Raw genomic sequence first — 26,622 nt, forward strand, 5'->3', positions numbered from 1 at the left:
CGATTCATAATTTTCTCTCTGTCTTCCTCCTGTCAGTTGCAAAGGTTTTAAATCTCCAGTTACAGATATGCGAGCAAACCACAGCAATTAATCTTAAACTTTGAAAAAAAAATATAAGAGAATCTCATTAAAAACGACAACCAAGGTGCTTTTATTGTATATAAATTACTCAAGTAAAGCATAAATTTATTTTTTTAACCATTTCTTAATGAACAAGTTAATATACATACAGGAATATTCTTGTTTAATTTTTTTTTTAATAGACATGTGGCCTCTCAAGCAAAGCATTTCAATAAAAAAGATAACCTCACAACTATTTTTCTACTTGCTGATTCAGTCTTATTCTAAATTAATATTTCACAATTGTATCGAATATACGTAAGTATGTCTAGGCTCAGCACCTTGTGGCACGAGAAGCATTTTGTACTTTGAACATTCCCTCAGCAGAAATTTGTAACCCAATATGTTCATCCGCCGTAAGCAATAACACATACGCAACGTAAATACTTCGCGACAATCACGAATTGCAAGTCACTTCTTTCATATCACATTTCCCGTATTATTAAATTGTCGTGTGAGACATTAAGAAAAAAGAAGAAAAATAAAAAATTGATTGCATTGGAAAACGTTACATAAATAAATGTAATAAAATCTAGATAAAATAAATGAAAAACAATTTACTGTTAATATCATAATTAATATATAAAAGTTTTAAAAAATATACATAAAGTACAATCTCTAATAATAAAATTACTAACGCAAAAATCTGTTTGTCCAAATGAAATTCATATGAAATAAATGTATATAACAAAACCGGTTCAATTAACATTCTCTTTTATTCTCTTTTCTAGGATAACTGTCCCAAATACTGTGCCTGTCCCTATTAGTGTGCTTTTGTATTTCGATAAGTCATAAAGAAAACTAGCACAAATAAATAAAAAAAAAAATATTTTTTTTTGATTAAGTTAAATTATTAATGCATACGATATCCCGAAGATAATATTTTATTTTTTGAGTATTAAAGTATTTTAAATATTTTTCGAAAGATGCGAGGAATTTATGTGAATCCAGTAATACATACCGCAAGATTTTAAGCTTGTTACTATGTTTATAGTGTGTCTTGTATAAGCTCTGTATAAGCTTGTGCTGTATTGGAGTTGAGAACGTTGTGTTATGAGTACTTTGAAATAAATAATTGAAATAATGATTTATGTAATATTAACATAAACAATTAGCTTAAATTTATTACCTGTTTTATAATAAGTAACTATATGTTAAAATGAATTATGTGGATAGGCACACAAATTGGGGGCACACTAATAGGACCATCGCCGCTTAGAAGACTCACTAATAGGGACAAAACATGTTTTCTATTTATGTCAAAAACATTATAAAGTATTAACATTTTTTATATTAAAGAAATATTACAAGAAAAAGAAATAATTGAAAAACCGATATTGATTGCAAGCAGATAAAATTAAAGCTACAATATTAAATAATTAATTCAATAATAAGCAAATTGCCTAAAAGGCACATTAATAGGGACAGTTACCCTATTCATTTGTCTTATTACAAAAATACGACATAAATATACAATAATAAAGTAAGTGGGTTCTCTTGTGCGTTACAGAATTATTTATTATCGTGCAATATAAAATTATATTCACTAAATTTTCATAATCGAATAAAACATATTTCTTATTCCTTTCATTAACAATAATATGTATCTCACAGTAATCTTTCGCGCGGTTCTCCGGGTTCTCTTGATAAACATTATACATCATGAGTTATTAAAATAAAATTACAACTTTCGCCTGCTTCGTTTTAGTGATGATTTATACATGTTTCGACAGAAATCATAAACACGCTAGTAACGATGTCATATTATTAATACGATGAAATATTTATGATCTGATGATATTCGAAGCGATTCTTTATTATTAAGAAATCATGGATAGCCTTAATATTTGATCGCGCAATAAAACTATCTGACGCACGCCTGATTTTTATTACTTGTCCAAATCGTGAGAACGCCCATCGTCCCGACCTGAGTGGTACGTAAAACGCCATCCAGACGCCTTTCAGCATCATTCTCTCGTTCGCGCATATAAATTCCCACACGGTTCGTCAAGATTTATGGATAATTTTGAACTGGGTTCGTCCAGTCAACCGTCAAGCGTAGAATTTCGTTGTTGAATGGACTGTCGAGGGAATTCAGGGGGACACGTTTGCGGAATTAAACATACGGATAAAAATATTCCCCCTTTACGGTAGCCAAGTGTCTAGGGCTTCGTGAGTGAACAATGATAGTACTCCTCTTAATCCCTGCTCCCTTGCGTTTCGAGGCGCCGTCCACGGTCACGGCGAATGCTTGGCCTGCCATTGTCAAATGCTCCGTGAAGCGGTTCCGTCCTGTCGACTGGTAATCCCATCAAATGGGAAAGAACGGCGTCCTTCACCCGAGAGTTATGAGTCCCATTGTCGACGCGTGGGCGGACACCCCGATTAAATTCGCTTGCTTTGTAAACTCAAATTACTATACCGTGATGTGGTTTGCATTTACAAGATACACTTTGCGTCAAGGGACCTTCCTTTCTCATGCAATCTTCAGACTTGATTCACGAGAAATATTTGGTAATAGTAATTATTATAATTACAAGGGGATTCTTGCAGAAATAGATTAATCATAACACGGAGAGAATTTTTTTTAATTTACCTTAAAAATATGATAATTATGATACAATACAATATTTAAAAAATTTTTCAAACTTATTTTATATTTTATTATAGTTTTATTAATGAATGAGAGAAATTTACATAAAATTCTTCGAAATACAATATTGTCCCACTATTTTTAGGATAAATTCTAAGAAAAAATTTTCCTTCGTAATTCGTACTGTATGTTCGTATTACACACTTAATAAATTACAAATAACAGTAAAAATAGTTTAAAAAAGTTAAAAATAGTTAAAAATAGTTAAAAATAGTTTTGTGACTCCAAGAATAAATAAATATAAGTAAAATGCCTATGTGAGCTTCCGCGGTTGTTTCCGCGATAAGATATAATTTGCAAAATATATTTATCAATAAAATAAAAGTAAGCTAACTTCGTTGATATATTTCAATTTAACTGTTCGCGAATTATTAATCTTATCGCTTTATAAATTATTTACTAACTGCGGAGACTCATACAAACATTTTCTTATATTTGTTAAATCTTGCAAATAGAGCAAGGTTTAACAAACTAATTTGTAAAGTAAAGTAATGTATACAGTACTGTAGTCAATGTATGCACATACCAATTTGATAAGTAAATATATTCACAAGTAATGAAATATACTTTTATCAATAGAAGCATACATTTTTATATCTGATTTAAAAAAAGGAAAACAGCAAAACTAAAACAGCAAAAAATGCAGCAATTTAGGTAAACATTTTTGCTAACTTTCAAATAAAAGATCTTTCCAAAATATTTCTAAACTATAAAATAAAATTTTAATTACAATTCCGACTGTAATATGGACTGTGATGTAGGTATCTTTTCTAAATCATTTATGGAGGCAATTTATAAGCAATTAAAGTTAAAAGATTATGTAGAATGTGGAATTCTAATAAAGTTTTAATAAATTCATTTATATTCAAGTGGACTGTACTTTTTTGAAAATTTCATTCAAGACTTAATTTGTAGAATATAATGAAAAAAGATGTTAAGAACATGCAAAAAATGATCTAATGAATACAAGTGTTCTAAATGTAGAAATATCTATTTTCTATTATTTCAAATTAAATTAAATTGTATCCAATATGAACTACCTTCATGAGACACATGTACTTGATGAAAAGCGAGAGGACATTATTGGAAAAATATAAATATTTGATATATTCTTTAAATATCGACGCTTTTGCGAAGCAGGTTTGAAGCAATCTCATGTTTTACTTAACACTATTCTGCGACGTATTGGCAATCACGTACTATATACTTTATTCGATGAACCTTTTTCGTCCCGGACGCATTTACATACTCATTAATCTCCGCGCTCTTGTATCGTATTAACGTATCCCTCTATACGCGCTACGTACGCGCTGCGGTTAAATCTTCTTTCTCAATGAATTAGTGATCGACCACGTCAATCGACCCGACATCGATATTCCTTTCGGCGCTTTTCGTCGCTGGTGCCGGTTTGTGATCACCGGCAAGAGCATGCGTATTTATTTATATGCATGGAAATCGGTCTGACCAACTTTCGAATTTTCAGGGGCGTATATCGCAGTCAGTTCGATGGATCAACCGAAATAAACCGGTTATTCGAATGATCAAGCGTATCTCATGTCGAACTTGCGGAAAAGATTATAGATGAGTACAATAATAAAGTTTCATGGCCATGTCTAATAATCAATTACAGATAAGATAAAACGTTTAGTTTGGAATGTTACTGCGAAATTACTTCGCCAGAAGGAAAATAAGAATATTGGGATTAATTAATATAACATTTGCTGTGTACAGGATTGAAAATATAAGATTATGTTAATAAAAAGTTATTTAAATAATAATATACCTATAATATTAAGTCATAAACACAATTATATTCTCTAAATCTTTTAGAGTGAATCTCACTCTTAAGGATTGAAAATGATTGAGCTGCCCTTTAGAATGAGGTCCTATTCCAAAGAATTTAGAGAGTAAAAATTTGACAATATAATAATAATAGCAATAATAAAAATATTTTAGTGTATAATATAAAGAGCCAAACTATTTTACTGTTTTTAATAATAATAACTGATAATAAGTAAATTTTAACTAATATAATAATTATCAAAATAAAACAGGATTTATAAACGCTGCTGTTCTATTATGTTGTTATATTGATGCTCTCGATCATATTGAATTATTCATGCGTGGGACTAGCGCTAAAGCGCAGCTTCTATATCGTGACATCTATAGCTAGCAGAGATTCATGAAGCACAGTAATTCCACCATGCACCTAACGAGAGCACGCGAATCATGGCAATTATGCTGTCGGTAATTATCATCTTGCAGACTAAATACCGGACAGAGGCTCTCAAGTGCAATCTATGTCGCGGTATCACAATTAGCGTAAGCCATCGCTGCATAACGAATCGAAGTTGCACGTGGCCCGAACGGTTCTTGAAGAACGATTTCTCCGAATATAGCATGATAAAGTATATATATATATATATCGCAAATCGTAAAACCATACATAGTGTGATAAAAATCTTTCTCGCAATGGTCATTTCAGGATTCTTTAATGAAATATCTCTTTTCCAACAATCAAAAATTACGGAGATCTTTCAACGTATCGTCGTTTTTAGTCTTTAATAAAACTTAAAAAAATGGAAAAAGAATTGGAATTGCTTTAATTTCAAAAATATTTTGAATAAAACTGATATTAGAAACAAAGCTCGAGAATCATGTATGACGAAAAGGCGATAAATCGGCGACAATATATCTATAAATCGTATAGAATGTCCCGTATCACAGTGAGATATCATGTTTCTTGAATGAAACCACGAAAGATGCGAAACCGCACTAGGCAACGTGCCATACTAGACTTGAGGTCATTGTGAAATTGTAACTATGACATCAGACGATAAGACATACATACAGATCTACAAATTGCGAGAGTCGTAGAGTCGTTATATAATAGAAACACACACGTGCCAATGGGTACGTATCAGATGGGCAATAATATCGATTTCTAGATTTTATTGCTATCATGTTTGTTTATTTTATCGTCTACAATCATTTCAAATATTATAATTTATAATTAGCAATATAAAAATAAATATAAAAAGAATAATTGATTTTTGTATATCTTTATACCTTGCAATATATAATAATATTATGTTCCACTTAATTATGTACAAAAGAGAACGTGATATATCGTCAAATAAAACTTGCAATTACAAGTATTAATCACTTGCAACAATTTGAAACGCTCGATGCTTTCATTAACTCGATAATAAGTTCGGATTATTATCGAGTTAACAATTATATCAATTTTCAACAAAATATTGAAATATTTCAATAATAAGATAATAATATCGTCGTGTCTTTTTTATGAAAATCGATAAGTTTCTTCGTTATAAATGTAAGTGAAAATTTAAATTACATATGAATTGGTATTTGAGGAATGTGCTCACGTTTAACATGTCTGGCAAATTTATATATATATAATATAAGATATCGACGCCAATGTAGTAGGCAGACACGTACTAATTATATATTCGATTAATCAGATGCATCGAATACATATGCGATCGATGATGCAGTCATGATCTGATTAAATTATAGTTACTTATATTCAGAAAATTAATTAGAGTGAGAATTTATTAAAATACATCTGTGCAAAACGAGAATCTGTTTTCCCTTAAATAGACAGCATCAGAAAAAATGCATACGCGTTTGAAAATTGAATTTAATTGATATGTACGCGTTGGGAATTTTCATTCAGAATTTTTCTAGAGAAAAAAATATATTATACGTGAAAAAAATATATTAATTGATTGCTTATAAAGGCTTGTCGAATATTTAAAAAATATTGTTCAGTACTTTAAATCGTCTTCATTGTATAGATTGATGGTGTACAAAGTAGAGGAAAAGTATATTTTACTTCTTAATGGGTCATCATACATCTCGGCTCATCACGGTAATGTCACGCAAGTTGAGTGCAACCCAATACATTCGCTAGTTTACAGTCCATTATGGCTAGGAATTAATCCATTAAGACGGTTACGTGCGGTATTAATTAACATCACTTTCGCACGGATTAACATCTTTCTCGATAACGATCAATCCAAAATTAAAACGAAAGCAGTCTTATGTGAGATTCTTCAGATATTTCAATAGTATGCTTTAGATATTTCAATAGATCGATAAATAATTAAATAGAGAGAGATGAGAGAGAGAGAGAGAGAGAGAGAGAGAGAATTCGATTTTGAAATCAATCACAATGAACATAGTAATTATTTTTATTTTTTTTTTATGCTCTATTTTTATACTCTAAAAAATGTAATTAACTTTAAAAAGGTATGCAAAAGATACGCAACAGTTGTGAGTAATATAGAAAATTGCAAATTATAGTGCACACACTCAACAAGTAGCTGTGCAATTCAATTTCGCAAAACACCGTTTAAAAAGCACTAATCAGATATTCCGGTACAGACACACAAAGTAACATTTAAGAGAACTAAGAGAACTCTTCTCTCCGAGGTCTACTTACGGCGACAGAGAAATACGTATATTTTGTATGTCATTTAACAAGACACTAACCTCGGGAATGGTCAGAGGAAACACTAACAGAGGGAAAACGTGACTGAAACTCTCGCGACGCAGCAGGTGGAAGTTCCTAAGACGCGCGTCAAAGCAAGACTGCCCCAGTTCCATCGTATTACCGCTATTATATTCCGCGGCCGCGGCCAGCGTACGTACACGCGTGCACACGTGAACAGAGCCTCATGAGCTCATATGCCATTTGCGTGCGGCGTGATGCGTTGGTGCACGCATATACGGCGCATTCGCGATTCCCGGTGCGGCGCGTGTATTCCGAAAAAGGAACAGGAAGGCCGGGACCGGAGCGAAGCGGATCGCGAACGTAAGACGCATCGAATCTCGATTAATCATGGCTTTCGGACACGTTACGTCATGTATCCCGTTGTTACGCTCGGGAATGAACCGAAAGCTATGACGAACATCATCATTCTTTTCTTTTCTCTACGAAAAGTCGGTTCGTCGATATACAAATCGACCTTAAGCGTGACAGAAACACGACATTACGAGAATAAATTGTATATTTGAATAATTGATTTCGTGCGTCTTTCGATGGGCGATAATTGATGATACTTGTAATCATTTTAAAATGTCACGCGATTCAATTACATTGAAACGATGTATGTGATAAAACACTCGGTCTCCTTGGAAATATTAATAAGTTGATGTATATTCATTCATAAAAAATCGATAAGGAAATGCAAATAGACGTAACAAAACTAATGATCGTATATACGATGATGAATTCGATTGTCGTATAGAGCAATCCGGATGAAAGACATCAGATAAGCAAGCGATTACTTTGCATTTCACAGATCGAAGCGGGTCAGTTAATGCCTGACGATCAGTCAACAATCATGTTATAAGGAAGATAGGTGAAAGTGTGTATATATAAATACATATATATGTGTGTGTGTGTGTGTGTGTGTGTGTGTGTGTGTGTGTGGGGTGTGTGTGTGTGTGTGTTGCGTACGGAGGTAAAAATAAAAAAATAGGTTTATTACGAAGATAGATGATATCTTATCTAGCTAAAGAAAGTATAATTTCTCTGAAAAATAGATACATTTTTGAGAATAAATCTAACGGAAATAATGTATATCTGCTAGCTTACAATTTCTCCAGTTCTTCACAGTTGCATGTAATTTATACTTATATTCTGTAATTTACATTTATATTCATTGTAATTTACATTTATATTCTGTTTCGTTCATTTGTGATTTTCCTTAATAATAAATAAAATATTTTTTTCAATACACATAATGTGTATTCATAAATATATATTTAGATATGTAATAAAATTTTGTATTTAAATTTAATGCATAACAAACGTTTGAATTAATTTTAAGTAAAATTTGAGAATTTAAATTTAATTGCTAATTTAGAAGTTAATATTTGAAATATTACAAAATACGTATATAAAAAAAAACAAACACAGTGAATTCAATGGAGAATTAAAGAAGAGAAAAAAAGAAGGAGATATACGATTACTAAATTATAAAATTTAATGTGTTCCATCTATCTTAATACACTAAGTAATTTATTAATGAAATATCAATAACGACTACTGTACTTCCTTTGAAATGATATTTGCCTTTTTTTAAGATAAAAATGTAGAAAACAAGTCGCGAATGCAGAGACGTATGAGAGCCGCATGGAGTGCTCGATTAATCATAAATTTGGACATTGCGTCATGCAGCTCATCGTCATGCTCGGAAGCGCATCAGATAAACCCGCGGTTGGTTTGCATACGTTTGTGAATGTATGTGTATGTAAAATTAAATTGGCAAGTCAACAAAAAACTCCATTATTAATAACATTTGCATGTATTACAACAAAATGTACATATATATGTATACCTATATATAAAATCTGAAAAAAAATGAAATTAGAAAAATTAGAAAATTTCATTTGGGTAAAAAATCATAATATAATTTTAATATCTTGAGAGAACTTATGAATACAAATTAAATCTATCAGTCAGATAAAGCCATTTTTTTTTCTTATTATATTAGACAAAATATGATAATTAATAATGCATATTAAATCAATATTGAATTAAAAAATATCAAGATACTGTGAGATGAATTATATTTCAGATTCAATGTTAGATATGTATTGATATGAAATTCGTATTGAAACACGTAACGAAATGTATATTCAAACAAGGAAATTGATGAAACGAGATTAAAGAGCAGATGGTCCGTTTATCTGAAAAAGTACTTCAATATTTACATTACGATATGAATCATCGTACTCTTATGCAAATACTGATAAATGTAATGCAAATCTTGCGCGATGATTTCATACTTGAATGTTCTTAAGATACCGCTCATATATCAATATAATATATATAAAGTGAAAGTGCAACGCGTATAAATTGACTTGAACTTAACATACATAACGCAGAAGAACTCAGAGAATTGTTTAACCTTAAACTTGCCATTCTACGAGTAGCTTTTATGATTGCTATTAATCTTTATATATTACTATTAAAATAAAAATACATTAACATTATCGGTCTCTTTAATCCTCTGTCTGCGAAATTTCACTGATTAATTTTTCGAAATATAAGAGTGAAATCCAGTTCTTCTTCCTAAAATATTTTGTTAAAAATAAATTATTTGGAAATGTAATGGAAATAATAAAATCAAAATGATAAAGCCGTTAGGAGTCGGCACGTTAAACAAAGCGAAATAAAATTTAATGTAATAAACATGTTGAAAAGTAACTTAATTTTTTCACATTTGTGAAAGTCTTTAAGAAACAGTGAAATAACAGAAGACAGAGGAAGTAAAAATATGATTGCAGACGAAACATCAACAATACATTCAAGGCACTCAAGGCACAAAACAGTAGTTGCAGGCATTATGTTAGACGTGGGCGGTCACGTCGTATCACCGGTTGATTTATTCTTAATGTCAACAAAATTTATTTTTATCGATTATACATCCATATCGCTTTCGCTCGTAACAACACATATCTAAGTATTCAGCTATCCGTTGCCTTCGCGGAAATGATCTTTGAATATTGAATGCTTACGGAGAAAATAGTGCCACGTAATAATATTCATACTGTTTTGATTTTTAAAGTATTATCAATACACCATTATGAAACAGGGAAAACGCTTCACGACGATCGTATCTTTACAGATATTGAAGTCGAAAACGTTACAAGCACACGATACATATCTCGTCTCGAAATATTTCATTCCGTGTGAATCATTCTGTGCGTGCTGTGTGTAAAATCCGATAGAGAAACAGGAGACTTAATTGGATTACGATTGCAGTCGACTATTTTAATATCTAATTATTATTTGGACACCGAAGGATATTGTAGGATATTAATCACTCCCGTGCGTTTATATATGTTCCAGTGAAAGAACAATTAAGCGTGCGCACGTTCGTATTAAAAACTCCGAAATTGTAATTTTCACCATGCGAGATTACACGACCACAATTGCGAGTGTATTTTTTCCCGTATTTAAATTGTGGTCAGCCACCAAGAAGTTAGCCGCTGGGACTGCACCGGGTGTTCGGAGGAATTTACCGTCTCTATTCGTTCCGAGAATGTCGGCATTCTTGTAAAATGAATCTGAAGCGTGTCGCGATTTGATAAGACGACAGAATCGACGTGATGTGTCTTCAAAGAGATGCTAATCATGAAACTGTCAGTCAATACTTATAAAAGTGTTTAATTAATATTAATTTCAAAATTAATAAAAAGAAATTAAAAAGAAATTTTTTTAATTTAACTCTATATATATAAAAGAAATTTTTTAAATTTAACTATATATAAAAAATAACAATCAGTTTATTAATATTAAATTCCGCTATCGAATAAGCCAGTATCATTTCGATGCGTGTTGTGATACACAGAAAACTCTTACCAATATCCAACTTGAAGCACCGAAATAGACGGTCAGATATTTTTTCACCGGCATCGGGAAAAATAAAAATAAAACTACTCGAAACAACAGCCAAGTCTCGAGTCACGATGTATTAGAGGATCTATTTATATCAGCAAGAAAGGAAAATAGAGCACCGATCTGTCCCATTGGTATCTCTGATGGAATGTGACAACACATCCGACAATCGTATTATTATGTGTATATACATATTATACATATAATATCTATATTTTAAGAGCTTGATAGATTAAACGATCAAGTCAATATTATTGATTTAATAATAACGTATATACATGTTATTTAAACTCTCGTTTTAATTTTTTAACATAAGATGCAAGCATTGTAGATAACGTAAAATTTATTATAAAATCAATTTAAAGAAAATGCGAATCACGACATTTGCGGGAAAGAAAATTTTGTTTTTAGTATGGTTGTCCAAAAAGTGATTTGCAGTGCAAAGTAACTGCGAAGAACTCCCAAATGCTTTCCACTATGTACATTCGGGTACTGTTGAAGCCGTGATGGGACATAAATCACAATGTCACCGCAGGTTAATCAATGGCGGCTTCTAAAACGGGCACAGATCCCACCCACTGGCAATCCATAAATCGCGCGGATCAGTATCATGCATCACATTTAATAATTGTACAGCCTTGCTTCCCGGAAATCGCATTTAATCGCATTTAACTGACAATGAAGAGGGCAACGAGATTCAATGACGATACGTTTTAGCGTGTAATTGATATTGATATGCCGATTTCCATATCGAGATAAACTTTCATCAAGCGTTTTTAAAACAAAGCTATCAACCACCCACTAAGAATTCACGAATCCGTGGAAATACGGATGAAATCATTCTTACACGACGTGCTGTGCATTCTATGCTGCGACTTCTAAGTACGAATAGGAGTGGGCGATGGAAAGCAATCCGAAACACCATTGACGCACGTATACTATTTGCGTGACTGATTTCACCAAGGAAACCTAAACACAATAATTTCGAAAGTAAGTTGGTAAGTTCGTACAGCTCTTAAATCTCACAATCAACTTTTGTTAGCAACGCTTGTTAGTATTACTTAATTTTTAATTCGACATGAATTGCTACCTTAAAGAATATACGGAAAGGATGATTCTGCAAAAGTGTCTAAATATTTAGCTGTAAGATTCAGATCTGAAAATAATTTTGTTGATGCATCAACAAAATTAATTATGTACACCGAAAAAAGAATTTACTATTTTAATACAAATAAATATTTTTTAAATATTTGTAAGTAAATATTTATTGAATATTAACATATATTTATTTGATACAAAAACCATTAATTTAACTATCATTATTCTTCATTGAATAAATATTTATTTACTGTAAGTAAATGTTCAGAAAAATATTTATTAAAATATAGTAAATTTTTTTCAAAATATTTTGATAGTCCAACAAAGTTATTAAAAACTAGGAAACAAAAGTTGAGATTTTTAATAACAAAAAAGTGAAACAAAATTGAAATAAAATTGAAAAATGAAAAACATTAAAAGCTAAAATATTTAAAACTGAATGAGTTAAAAATTGATAAAATTTTTAATTTCAATCATTCGGTTTTAAATTTTCAGCATTCAGATATCAGTTTTTAATCTTCGTTAATTAAATTTTCAACTCATGTCTGTCAACGTCAAATCTCCACTTTCGATTTCCAACTTTCAATTATCTATTTCCAACTGAATACTGGTCGTATCATGTGCTTCCCATTACGCACAGTAAAAGTCTTCATAGCGAACACGCACCGCAAAGAAGGAGGAAGAAAAAAACAAGATATCGCACGATTAGCGAATGGCTCCAATTAGCAAAACGCTTTCCCATCTTAGAAATTTTCTTCTTCTCTGAAACGACGACATTGCGAAAGCGTTTATGTGAGTTTATCGCGATTCTCGTTTCTCAGTGAATGAGATTGTTATTCGCTGAGTCATACGTAGTAGAGCCACGCATTAGTTAGGTCACGAAAGAACGCGACAGACGTTGTCGTCGGCTTTAAAGAACCGCCGGCGCGATATCATTTGACACGCACCGCAAAAAGACCCTCTAAAATCGCGAGAAACGCGCGAAGGTCTTCCGCGTATTCGAAATTATTATTCAAAACGATAAGCTTATCTTATATACGTTTTTACAAAATTGAGACTTAAATCTTCTCGAGTACACTCTTAAATAAAAAATTATTTTCCTTATCTAAAAATCCATTACTGTTTGAAGTAATATACTCTTATAAATTAAACTCTTATAAATTAAAACTCATTATTTATCTGAATTACGAAAAAATATAATTATAATTTCAATCTGTAATAAGATAATATCGCATTGAATGATGTACCTATTTATTTGAAAATTCCAACATTTTTATATTATTCTAATTTAAATCAAATCGTAATATATTCTATAATACAGGTATATAAATATGAAAGATGTTTTCCAAAATCTTTTTAATTGTGTAATTTGTTCTGGTTAGATATGGATCTTAATATGATAGTAATTATTCGTTTTGCATAACACATTGTTTGGTGGATTATTACGCAATCATGTTCTGTAACTTCTATATCACAAACTATACTGTCAGAAATGTTCTTAAATTTCATTAACTTTTAAATTACATAATTTGAACTTAATTTCATGACATTACATTATAATTTAATATATTTATAATTAAAAAATATATTTGTGTACATGTACATAAAATTTAATGTATTTTTCATGAAAATTTATGAAATTTAACGTATTTTTCATAAAATTTTATTGAAAGTACATTAAAATCATAAATTTAATGTACGCGTTCATTACATTTAAGTAACTACTGTAACTTAATTTTTAGTTAAATCATTCATTTCGTTTGTCATTTACATGTAAAGGAAGCTCGTGATTACATTTCTAACAGTGGATAGCATACTCTCTTGTGATATCGAGCCTTAAATACGTGCTCAACTAACTCTAAAAACGAGACGCGCAATTATTGACGATGTATTCAACGCACGGTAAATGCAAATTTTTGCCATTAAGATAGTGACGTTCTTTCTCATTCGGGACAAGATGGACTTTTGCAAATATAAATTACACGTACGGTGCCTGCGAAAAGTTTACGACCACAAAGTAATTTTATTGTACCGCATAGTACAAAATAAAGAATCTGTATAAATAAATTTTTTTTATACAAGTACTTAATAATTTAGTACTTAAATTCATTATAACAAGAATTTTATTAACTTACAAAATAAACTAAAAAATAAATCGACAAAAATTATCATAAAATTATATACGTTGGTTAAAAACTTTTAGCAGCAATTTATCCATCTAATTGCTGTTTTTATCAACCTAACGATAAATATTTTTTTTCTCAATTATTGCTTCTATAATTATCTTTCCATTATATCGGTATATCTGTATCAATTCTACGCCAATTTGATAAATGACAAGCTTTCATCCAGCTATGTGCGATATATATGTATAATTGCTTCGATAAATAAGAAGATTGTAGCAGAATACATTCGCGAGACATCGCTGCCACGTAATACAACATTGCCTTTCGGCGAATCTGCCAAGTAATATGAGAGAATGCCAATTAAATTTTGGCTGGGTGATAACGTGCTCTGTACGCGTAATTCACAGAAGGATGATTCCTCGCATATAAGGGCGGAATAGCAAGTGCGATGCAGAAATGCAACAAGGAAGAGTGCGGCATCAGAATCGGGATTACAACCACCGCGGAAAGTGCATGACTAGACTGGCTGTGTATTCGGTGACGTAACGAGAGAAACTGCGGAGACCACACCCTGGCAATGCCGCCACGTGGTATTTCGTAAGCTACAGACTTTTTGGCAAGGCCGCCACGCGCATTACGGTGCATCCTTTCAGTGTTCAAGTTTTCGAGACATGTATCACGCAATATATTGTACGGCGGTATTACAATGAAATTCCTCCATGTATCTCATCGTAGATGAAAAATTCCATTACAATTTTTAATTTTTATAAGACAACATTTAATGTTCGTATTAATTGTAGAAAACGTATATATTTTTAATTAAATTAACTCTTCAGTGCCACACTATACGTAAACAATACACCGGATGATGTAAAAATATCACACAAAAATTAACATATTGTGATAGAAAAGATCAAATTAAATGAGCTATCAAATATGAGATATTAAATGTAACGTTTATCGAAAAAAATTAGAAATTAAAATCAATAATATAAATGCGTTATAAAAAAAAAGGATTAAATAAACTAATTAACATCTCTAAAAAATATTTAATTTGGCCTGCTTTTATTATTTGTTATTATTAACTCTCGGGCTCGATTTTTATTAACTTTATTTAAATACTTTTTCAATCGAAACGCCATTAAGAAATAACGATAACAAATAAATGTATCTTTATTAATAAAAAAAAATTAGCATATAAAGTTAGCACATAAGTTAACAAAAGTTAGCGTATAAAGAAAAACACACACCGAGTATGTCATACCCACAGTGGTATTAAAGAGCTATAAGAAATATCATAAATTTTTTCAAATTTTAGCGCTATACAAAGGCTATGTACAGGCTAGAGACTACATTCGAAAATATTATAAAATATATTTGAAATTCCTCCTAAGCTAGCTTTCAATTTTAGATGATGTCTTTAATAACCTAGATAACTATATCCAAAAATATACGGCTTATTTTCTAACAGACCGCTACATATAATCCTCGGAACATATATTGTCATTGCTAAATTTTACAAGGATTGAGTTAATTCCAGACCAATGCTCACACCAATTCACCTGTATGGACACAAACTCAATTTGTAGTTGCGCAAAGTTGTAACGAGATTGTACTTATATACATAGGGATAGAATTAGATTGAGCTCCATGTAGGATTTAGCTGCATTAAGGCCCGTTAACTATTTAATGAGGCACTATTTAATGAGGCACTCAGTTACAGGAGAAGATATTTCATTACTTTCGCAGCTTTCGATAATGCTCGACACCCGCTAGATATTTATTAACATTTTGCGCGACCGCGAGCATCGGTAGAGATTCATCTTTATACGTACACACGAAGCTGTCCACACCTCCGGGAATATTATAACGGTACTACAGATAACAGATGTTCTTCATAATTCGCAATTGTAAAAGAATTACACGTGTCAAAGTCACAGATAATAATTCGCGAGCTTAATTTATTAACAAATTGTTCTCGCAGCATCTCGCGCAAAAGCGGATGTTCATATATTTAATGAAAATAACACAAGCTTCTGTATTTTTCCATTGAGTTTTTAATATCGGCGCGATTTAATTTGACATTTTATGATGCTCGTGTTAAGAGCCACTTAACACATAGTAAACATTTTCAAGATTTCCTCAGATTACGACACGACTACTTAGGACTAAGTTTACGAAAACTATCGGGATTCCAGCATATTTTATCGTTTTGTATGTCAATGGAATTCGCCTTTTTATTACTTTTTCATATTTACTCGTATAAGTGAGAAGACGTAATAAGTTATTTAGCGAATAGAACCTGTTTAGGTGATTTAGTAACTTGAATGGGCTAATTGTCATCTGTTACATGCTCACTTTATAGACTGCAATATTCGCAATACGTTATTAAATAGAGTATTCATCGTATTATTACTAATTATATTTTTACTTTTTATATCGTTATTATTATTAATAATTATTATTAATAAAATCTAGAGAGAGAGAGAGAGAGAGAGAGAGAGAGAGATCAGTTCTCTCTCTCTCTCTCCCTCTCCCTCTCCCTCTCTCTTTCTAATTTGTATAATTTTTAACTCTTTGAAATTGACGGTGGTTTTCTTGGATCCACTCGATTATAAATCTCTTTGTCAAAAATTTCAAACACACAATTTATTTTTCTTCAAATTACATTTGTAAATTTGTATTATTCTTGTTAAAATATACTTATTCATTCTTTTCTCTGTGTCAAACAATTCAATTCATTTTTATGTTAATATTTTATTTTTTATGTCGAACAATTTAATTTTCTCTCTCTCTCCCTCTCTCCCTCTCTCTCTCTCTCTCTCTCTCTCTCTCTCTCTGTGTGTGTGTGTGTGTGTGTGTGTGTGTGTGTGTGTGTGTGTGTGTGTGTGTGTGTGTGTGTGTGTGTGTGTGTTACTGCAAATTTGAATTATTCTTAAAATATACTTGAAATATACTCATTCTCTTCTATATGAATTAATTTCTTCCAAATTAATTAGTATCTTTTAATTACCATAAGTTAAATGCACAATATTAAGTGAAATCAAAATGTTTAAACACAAATAAGAGAGAAGAATGTCATTTTTGATCAAAGCTGATCTTGGTATTTAGTATTAATATATAAATGAATAAGTGAATATATAAGTGAATATATAAATGTAATTAATTAGTTCTATAAATTAATTAGGTTTTTGTAATCGTGTTACAGCTTTTGTCATCAGCTCCAGCGGGTTAAATATCTTTCAGTAATCAGCTTTCCAACAAACTTGCTTTTAACCTCCAATGTCGAGGACTGTCATTGTTACCGGCTGCTCTTTCTGCTCATTAGCGGGTGTAGCTTCGTGACGAAGGTTCTTGAACCGCGGTTAATTGTTGTGGGAACTACGGTACGCCGCGGTGTTTCCGGGTAAAAAGATGCGGAGGTCGTGCGTTTTCACGCGACACCATTCATTCGCACTTTCTTGCTGAGATAGATATTAATCCTGTGTGCCTTGGCGCGCCGAGTGGCTGTCACTGGGCTCGGATCATTATGGTCGTTTTATTACGCGACGTGGGATCGTTTCTTCCTCTGCGATCAGTATCTTCGGCAAATGATCGCGCGTTTATCGCGGCAGGATATCACTCGCCGGCGAAATGCAGTCTGTGATCGCAGAATGTAAGCGCTGTCGAGTGGAAAGATTGAAATTATCTTGCCCGATAAGAAATTCTAGATCCAAACAATAGTTGACGTCTGTACATAATGTCGCAACTGTGCGACTTGGTGATTAGTATGACTGACTGCGTCGTTAGTTCAATGATTAAATTAAGACTCTCCATTGCATCTCAACAAGATCTCTCAATTTTAGACGGGACGTATATCGCCAGGTATACTGGATTGAAGCCAGCTCCCGTAATTTATCAGACAACTCACGCATGTATTTCTGCCGCAAGATAGAGGAAATTTTGTATCGTTAGCATGGAAAATTTAAAGTAAAATAACAAACAAATAATAGCGATAAATACGGGTAAATAGACCGTGTAAAATAATTATGTTTAACAATCTCATTAATGTCGTAAAAACATCAAATGGGAGAAGTAATGAAGAATAATAATTACATAATATACAAGATATTGGGAACAGAATAATAAACGTTAATAAAGCATCGAGAAAAGTGAATATAAATATCGAGACCTATTGAAAATCGATAATCGAGTCGTTAAAGAAAAAAGGAGGATGAAAATTGCACCGTGTCAAGATAAACTTAAAATCTTACGATATTTCGCCGGCATCCGTCTTGCGATTGTAGCTCTGTGAGATGATCCCCGAAGTGCATTCCTCGCGCGTCTCGTACCTATGCAATCACGAAGGCTATAAATACTCCGCAGTTCTAATCTGACTGGATCACGAGGAGGATCGGACGCGTCTACGTATTCCTTGAAAGAAAATAAAATGCGCGGAATGATAGCACCTATCCCATCAAATCTACACCGAATATGCGCGGCATGTACATTGCGGCCGCGGCTGATTGGCGCCACACCGGTCGTCGTATATCGAGAAATAAACGCATAATAAATGTAATATTATACGGCAATACAGCGAGCGCATTTACGGCGCGCCACGACGATGAATTATATGTATGATCGCACAATGAGAGCCTGCCGAGCTACGAAAAATCGATGAAATTCGAGGTGATTGCGATTGCACCGCCGTGCTGGAATGGAAAATGATAATTATTTAGCCCGCATCGGAGTGAATTTCTCGATCAATCGGACAACCTTCGAGAGTATTAATGCAAGAGGCACTCAATACCCTGTTGCAAGGAATACGCGAATGTCGATATGTCAGTGTGTCACGTTGGGCATCTGAGAATTTATCTCAACACATTGCGAGAATTTATTTTGAATTTAACGTACGTCGATTTCTATCAATGTACGATAGATTTTATTTTTTTATATTTTACCGGTTATACTTTATCACAAAATAACGTTATCTCTTTATGAATGCTACACAAAAAATATCATTCCATTGCTAAGAAAAATGGGTACTCAATTTATTTTCAATAAGAATCTTATTGGATCGTAAATAAAATTTGAAACTTCTTAAATAAGAAATAGGAAATCTTGGTCATAACAGTCTAAGCGGGGATCTTTTTAATATTTGACTAATTTAAAGTAAATTAATATACAGGGTGTTTCGGAAATATTTGGCCAAATTCTAAGCATATTTCATTCATTATAAGGATGAAAAAAGTCATATAATTGTAAATATAGGTTCGGAAACGCTTCCTTTTCAAGTTATACAAACTTTTAATTTTATACCTATATTTTATACTTATACTTATATTCATATTTTATTTTATACTTATATCTATATTTTCATTATAGAAAACAAATTGCTGGAAATGATTTCCTTCCGCATCGATGCATGCTTCGTATCGACTGCATGGATTGTTGAAGACGTTCAAAAATCACATGGATTGTCGAAGACGTTCAAAAATTCTCGGAGTATTTCATATTTTTTCATATGCAACGGAAGGAAATCATTTCCAGCAATTTCTGTAATGAAAATATAGATATAAAATAAATATAAAATAAAAAATAGATACAAGTATAAAATAAAATATAGGTATAAAATAAAAAAATATTTATAACTTGGAAGGAAAAGTCGTTTCCGAACCCATGTTTATGACTTTTTTTCATCCTTACAATGAGTGGCATACGCTCTTAGAATTTGACCAATTATTTCTGAAACATCCTGTATACTATACATACATGTATATACATACATATTATAGCCATTTGAACTACATACTGAACTACATACTGAAATTTTTCCGGACTTGAAACGCAGCTAAACTACCGAAATAATATCACAATTAAATTTTCGATGTCCAATAGGCATCTAAAGAGATTTTAATATAAAAATCTGTAAATATATTTATTTATTGCGAAAAATATTACTCAGCCGGATCTCTTCCAAGCTGGATCTCTTCCAAGCATCCTAAGCCTTTAAAGCAAGACCTTAGTAATATTCTTCACAATAATCAGTATATATATATATATATATATGGAAACATCTTTCTGGCGATGATATAAACAATAAGAATCTTATTATTGTTTATTTAATATTTTTTGTTTTATTTAGTTAATATTATTATAATATCGTAAAATTTGAAACTCATCAAATAGGAAATAGGAAATCCTGGCCATAACGGTTTAAGCTGAAATCTTTTTAATGCTTAACTAATTTAACTAATTTAAGTGAATTAATATATACTATATATGTACATTTAAATTAGTTAAGCATTAAAAAAATTCCAGCTTAGACCGTTATGGCCAGGATTTCCTAGTTCCTACTTGATGAGTTTCAATTTATTTTCTTCTTTTAAAATAACGGTTATCTTTGACAAAGAATATATTTTTGAAATAAGCTTATAATATCTATACTTATTACAAATTTTAGAAAAACTCATTATTATATGTAAAACAAGTTTCTTGTTGAAAATTTTTAAAGTAAAATTTGATTCTAAAGAACAATTGAGCTAATGTTGAAAAAGAGTGGCTTAATTTTTAAGACTGAGATTTCACTCCAAAGATTTTAGAGAAAAGAATTAATTTTCTTTTAAAGAATATTATGAAATTGATCGAAGAATTTTATATAATAAGCAAATCAAATTTGTCATAATTTAATAATCTTAATTGAAAAAGAGAGAGAGAGAGAGAGAGAGAGAGAGAGAGAGAGAGAGAAAGAGAAAGAGAGAGAGAGAGAAATATTAAACTCACTAGAATTCAGAATATATCTTGAAACTTGATGTTTGTAATGAACTTGTAATAGATTTGCAGATATACGAGCTTTTGAAATGTTTGAAATAAGTAATTATTATTACATTTGCGTAAACTTTAAGAAACATATCTGTTCTTCACGGCTGTGCCCGTTTCTACCTACATAGATTAATTTTAATTAATATATTACTTATATTTAGTTTAATATATTACTTGGTTTAAATTACTCTTTATTTTCTTTCTAATTCTTAGAATAAAATAAAAGAATAAGTTAAATCAAAATTAAAGTTAATCTATATTAATAGAAACGACCATTAACCGTTGAAAAACAGATATACTTTTTTACTGAACTTTAATAGCAATGTTCAAAAAAATATAAAAAATGTTAATTTGTAATGAAGTCTAGAAAACTACTAGAAAAATAAATATAAAAATACTATTAAATATGTAATATAATTTAAATCATAAAAATGTCGCCTGTAATAAAATCTAATTGTTAAAAATAAATGTAAAAGAAAGTTACGTACGTATAATTAAAAATATTTCTAAGATTAAAATTGTCCCTGAGAAGTATCATCGTGTTTGCGCGTATATACCTTGTCCCTTGGCAGCCGAACAATTTTCTTGTACTGTATCTCGCGAGACACGAAATGTTCAACGGCAACGTTATTTCGGATGCTGGGTAGGTTAGAACCGTTGCCAGGAAAATAGTCACCCTACGACTCACGTAGAAGAATCGATCGTTAACTCGTTGCAGAGAGGTACATATGTACTTAGGAATAGGACTAGCTTGTAGAGGCGGTCTCGAACGTGCGCTCTCATATTTTCCTACGGTCCGTTTATTGAAATTGCTTTCCCAGAAGCGGGCTAAACTTAGGCGCCAATCGACAGCGTCATCAACGGCACAATTCAATTTCAGCTTATCACAGGCTAGCGAAGTAATTGCGTAGATTATAGAGATCATAATTCTCGCAAACGTTTCGAAAGGCGAAGCTGGTTATTACATGCATGATTTTAATCTGTCAGGGGAAAGATTTAATATGTATAATGCGAGTGATAGTTGCTGACAATTATTTATTAATATTAGATGTTGCCACGAAAAATTTATAATAATACCTCTCTTCATGATTTCATTTTATGCACTAACTGTTTTTAATCGTTTACTAGTATCAATAGTGGAAAACGATTCTCACATAATATTCATCAACAACGCTCGAGAACCATAGCCCGAGACGTTGTATTAATCGTCATTCGCACGATGGTTATACATATTGTAATTGTAGATGACGTCATTATTTATGAATCGCGCGTAGAGATGCGGCGCAGATCACAAAGCTGTTCTCAAATTAATCGAAGAAGATTTTATTTTAAAAGAGTGTCGCCCCATCTTTGCTGAAATATTTTCCTTTGCACAATATTTTATCATGTTTGAATGTTTTATTCTAAGACTATCGAGTCTCGATAAATTAAAATTAAATAAACAAAAATAAAATAGAAATTCAATTATATGTGAACATAAATAAAAAAAGATGCGAAGACTTTATTATGATTAAAGCAAATCTTATTATTAATATTATTAAATACCAAGATCTGCTTTATAATTTCCTTTATTTCTTCGTTTATTTAAAATCAAATAACCATATTAAAAATTTTCATAATTATTTGTAAAAATTTTATCGGAATTAATATTTTTTAAATACAACCCATACCATATTTTCTGATGTTATCATTAAAAATCTGTTTGATATTTTTATAACTTAAAAAAATTATATTTCTTTGAATATATTTCATTGCTGTAATACATCGAGAAATGTAATTACTCGCCTATTTGTCTTATATGTTCTCCTATGTTTACTGTATGAATTCTCTACGGGGTACTATTTATTGTATGGGAATTCAACCCTTTATGGATCGACAATCATAAGATCGACTTGTTTGATCACACACATTCAAGAGTTCTATTTATTCAACTTGGTTAGGTGCCGTGTTTTACTTCCTCCAATCACATTTCATCTATCTTGTTTCTGTTGTATTTCCTAAAATTTGTTAAAATTTTGACAGAAACTGATAAATTCGTTTCTAATTTAATAAACATATTTCTAAATGACACAATTCGAATATCAAAAACATTTTAATAATTCTAGAATAACTGGATGTTCTATTAAAAAGACGTCAATATTATGTAGCGATATTAATATATTTTCAAATATATTGTATTAATTATAATTGTATCACAATAATAATTGAAAATGTTATATGTAGATAAATTAAATTAAGTTAAAGAAACGAAACTGAAACGTATATTTTAAACAAGAACTGAATCTTATCGCATTTTTTTTAAATTTTTGTGTATGTATTCTAAAATCTAAAATATTAAAATATTTTTCTATATACATTTTTTAAATAATGATAAATCCAATATATAAGGTGAAACTAGAATTCCGTAATACAATAATACAAAATATCCTTGTTTTATATATTCCATAAAATCTTAATTTTTGCAAACGCTTGTTTAGAGATAAATTTCGAATTCATATTCCTCAATTCAGTCTAATCAGATTATGAATTTCCCGTTCACAGATTGAACTTCAACTCGCATAATCCTTTGTAATTCGCGATGCATTCATCCGGAAGTTTCGCAGAAATGATCGCACATAAAGCGTATGCAATCACGGAAATCCGACAATGCAGTATACAGATTACCTTTCTCCGGTGACCCCCCTTTCTTCAATCCTTTGCCCAATGAACTCTTCCGTGCAGTCTCTTCCGCCTTTTCCCGCGGTCTCTTCTTTGCGTTCGAGATCTCACAGATCAACGAGCATAATAATCGCCGAATCGAAGCTATGGGTACCAATCGATACCGCCAAGAAAACTGCACTCGCGCTTTTCCGCGGGTTCGATTTCGATCTCGAGGTGCCGGCCACTTTCTCGCGCGCAAGAAGAATCCTCGTCGCGAGATAACATCGATCGCGAGAGAAAAAAAGAGAGAGAAAGAGAGAGAGAGAGAGAGAAAGCGTGGAACGAGTCCGGAGGGATCTTCTCTCCTTTTTCCTCTCACCACGTGTGTGCGTCTATGTCTCACGAGCCTGCACCATGCACGTACCTCGCGAGCGTGCGACCGATCGCGCGCGAGCTTCGAAAAGCAATGCAAGCGCGAGCGACACGCCGGGCTCTCGTTCCTTCCTACGTTCTTACGTCGGACTCCTGGCTCGTACTCTCTCTCTCTCTCTCTCTCTCTCTCTCTCTCTCTCTCTCTCTCTCTCTCTCTCTCTCCGTCTCTCTCTCCCTGGGCTTTCCCTGTCCGTTTACCTCGTGGTCTCTCTTTTGCTCGTTCCCTCTCCACCAGACGTGTACACTCGTTCACCATCGTTCGCTCTCTTTCTCGTCGCTTCTCTCTTTTGATCTTCGATGCCGACATTCTCCATCTTTGTCGTTCTTCTTCTCTCTGTTACTCTATCGATGAGACACGACTATCCTCGTCTGATAGTCTCTGATCTCCTCGTTCGCGTTCGCCTCTTGCTCCTACCGATTACAAATCTCTCGACCTTTTTACTTCTCTTCTTTCTTAAATGTTCTCCATCTCTCATGATTCGTCCTTGTCTTCCAATCAATGATCCGATTGCTCCAGTTTAATTTAATCTGTTCATCTCACGTAGCGGTTTACGAAGAATGTAGTTTTCTGTCGGAAATTGTGTTCGTTAAGTTAAGATAATAATTTTTAGATTTTAATACTTTTTTCTGAATAAAAAGAAAATATATCTAACCATGAAAACTTTAAAGGATTTTCTTGAAAGACTAAACCGATTTACGATTTACGTAATATTTCTATTTCTGGGTAAATCGTTTGAACGATTTAATTCATTAGTACTCCGTTCGCTCTTTGTAACACACATATATACGTTCTGTCTTACTTCCTTTTTGCCTCTCTTTCGTATGGTCGTATTCATAATCGAGACATGCCCGACAGTATGATTCATGAAGGTCACTTTACTTCTGAGGATGACCTCAAATCATTTCCAATTTCATGGTTCTACGTATTTGCTTGATCAAGCTTTTGACATTTAAGATCTATTTGTCTTCTTCTTAGGCTATATTCTCAAGAGAGATGCCATTATGAAAGTGCGCATACCTGCTGTACTTTGAGAGAAGTTAAGAAAAAAATGATTTAACACGATACCTGAAGGCCACCTTGAAAACTTACTATATGCGATTATCTCAGCCTGTCTTAAGGCTTACATCTAAGCTTACTCTAAGTCCTGACTGTGAATACCGTTTATACTATCGACGTCCACTGCTCTATCTTTCTCATTCCTCGCACAGTAAGAGCTTTTACCTACCGCACTCTACATCCGATGCCTAGAGTCACGTCCGCCAGCTTCAAGATCACTTCGAGATCTCCTCGTTGCAACAGTCGCCACCTTCGATCTTTGTATTTGCTTCTTATCTTTCAGATTCCTTTCTTCATCTTCTATTATTTTTCGAGATCAAAATGCATCTTGCCATTAAACATTCCTCAATTAATTCCTGTATCGTTAATCGCAATTAAATCTTTTTTTTCCTTGATACACGCATTCTTTTATCGATATTCTAGCAACTTTCGCTTGATAATATCGACATAATAGAATTAAAATAAATAGCGACAATTATAAATCGTTAATTTTCTTATTTTTTTTAAATCGTTAATCTTATTATATCAAACATCTTTCTATTTATTTCCCACTTTCGCACTTTCAACTATTCACCATTCCTTTTCCAACGTGTGCAGCGATATGCGGTTTCAACCGGTGCTCAGAAAGCATTTCTTTAACACCCACATACCGATACGAACACATATGCTCTCACACAAGCAGATTGAGCACTCTCATATCACGCCATGCAATATTACATATATCGCCGGAGATTGGGTCCGGATACGGCCGTTCAACTAGCATGGGAGCAGGATACTAAACAGCCACTTCCTCTTTCATGTCCATACTGCTTGTAAACAGATCGTTAACGGTGAGGTATCATATTATTTTAGCAGAGATTCCGTCTTTGCAGCAGTTGCAAAAAATTATTATTGATCATGCGACAACGATAACATTGTATAATGTCTTGTCCTATCTTGTCCTATCTTGTAAGTCTTACATAGGCCAAAATGAATAAACCGATTCGAAATTCATATTTACGGTTTAACTTTCATTATATATTCTGCAAGTTGTGATATAAGATGCACAATTCACACGATAATCTAAATATATCTAATTTGTAATCCCATATATATTTTTTTAAAAAAATATTTAAATGTAATTTATATTTTAGCTTAATATGTATTTCGAGTTTAGTATAATTTTATATTTTATATTTTTCATATAGTATTACATATATATTATAAATTTTGTTAGTTATAATTATATGTATAGATTATTTATTACAACATTATTAAT

At 32.0% G+C, this 26,622-nt stretch overlaps 2 protein-coding genes across 3 annotated transcripts in view; one reads left to right on the forward strand and one right to left on the reverse strand.

Moving 5' to 3' along the window:
- The window catches only part of LOC108693585 (metalloproteinase inhibitor 3), a 32,445-nt gene extending 8,120 nt beyond the window's left edge, over nucleotides 1-24,325 (reverse strand). Inside the window, exon 1 of one of the 2 annotated variants that reach the window (XM_018202617.1) lies at nucleotides 23,900-24,325. The gene's annotated coding sequence lies outside the window, so the exon portion shown is untranslated. Of the gene's footprint in view, nucleotides 1-7,291; nucleotides 7,385-23,899 lie in introns of those variants that run through there. The other variant, XM_018202616.1, reaches the window with a different exon arrangement.
- LOC108693584 (synapsin) overlaps nucleotides 1-26,622 on the forward strand; it is a 40,986-nt gene that overhangs the window by 10,318 nt on the left and 4,046 nt on the right. The window lies entirely within an intron of this gene.

Source organism: Atta colombica, unplaced genomic scaffold, assembly GCF_001594045.1.
Source record: "Atta colombica isolate Treedump-2 unplaced genomic scaffold, Acol1.0 scaffold92, whole genome shotgun sequence".
Lineage (NCBI taxonomy): Eukaryota > Metazoa > Arthropoda > Insecta > Hymenoptera > Formicidae > Atta > Atta colombica.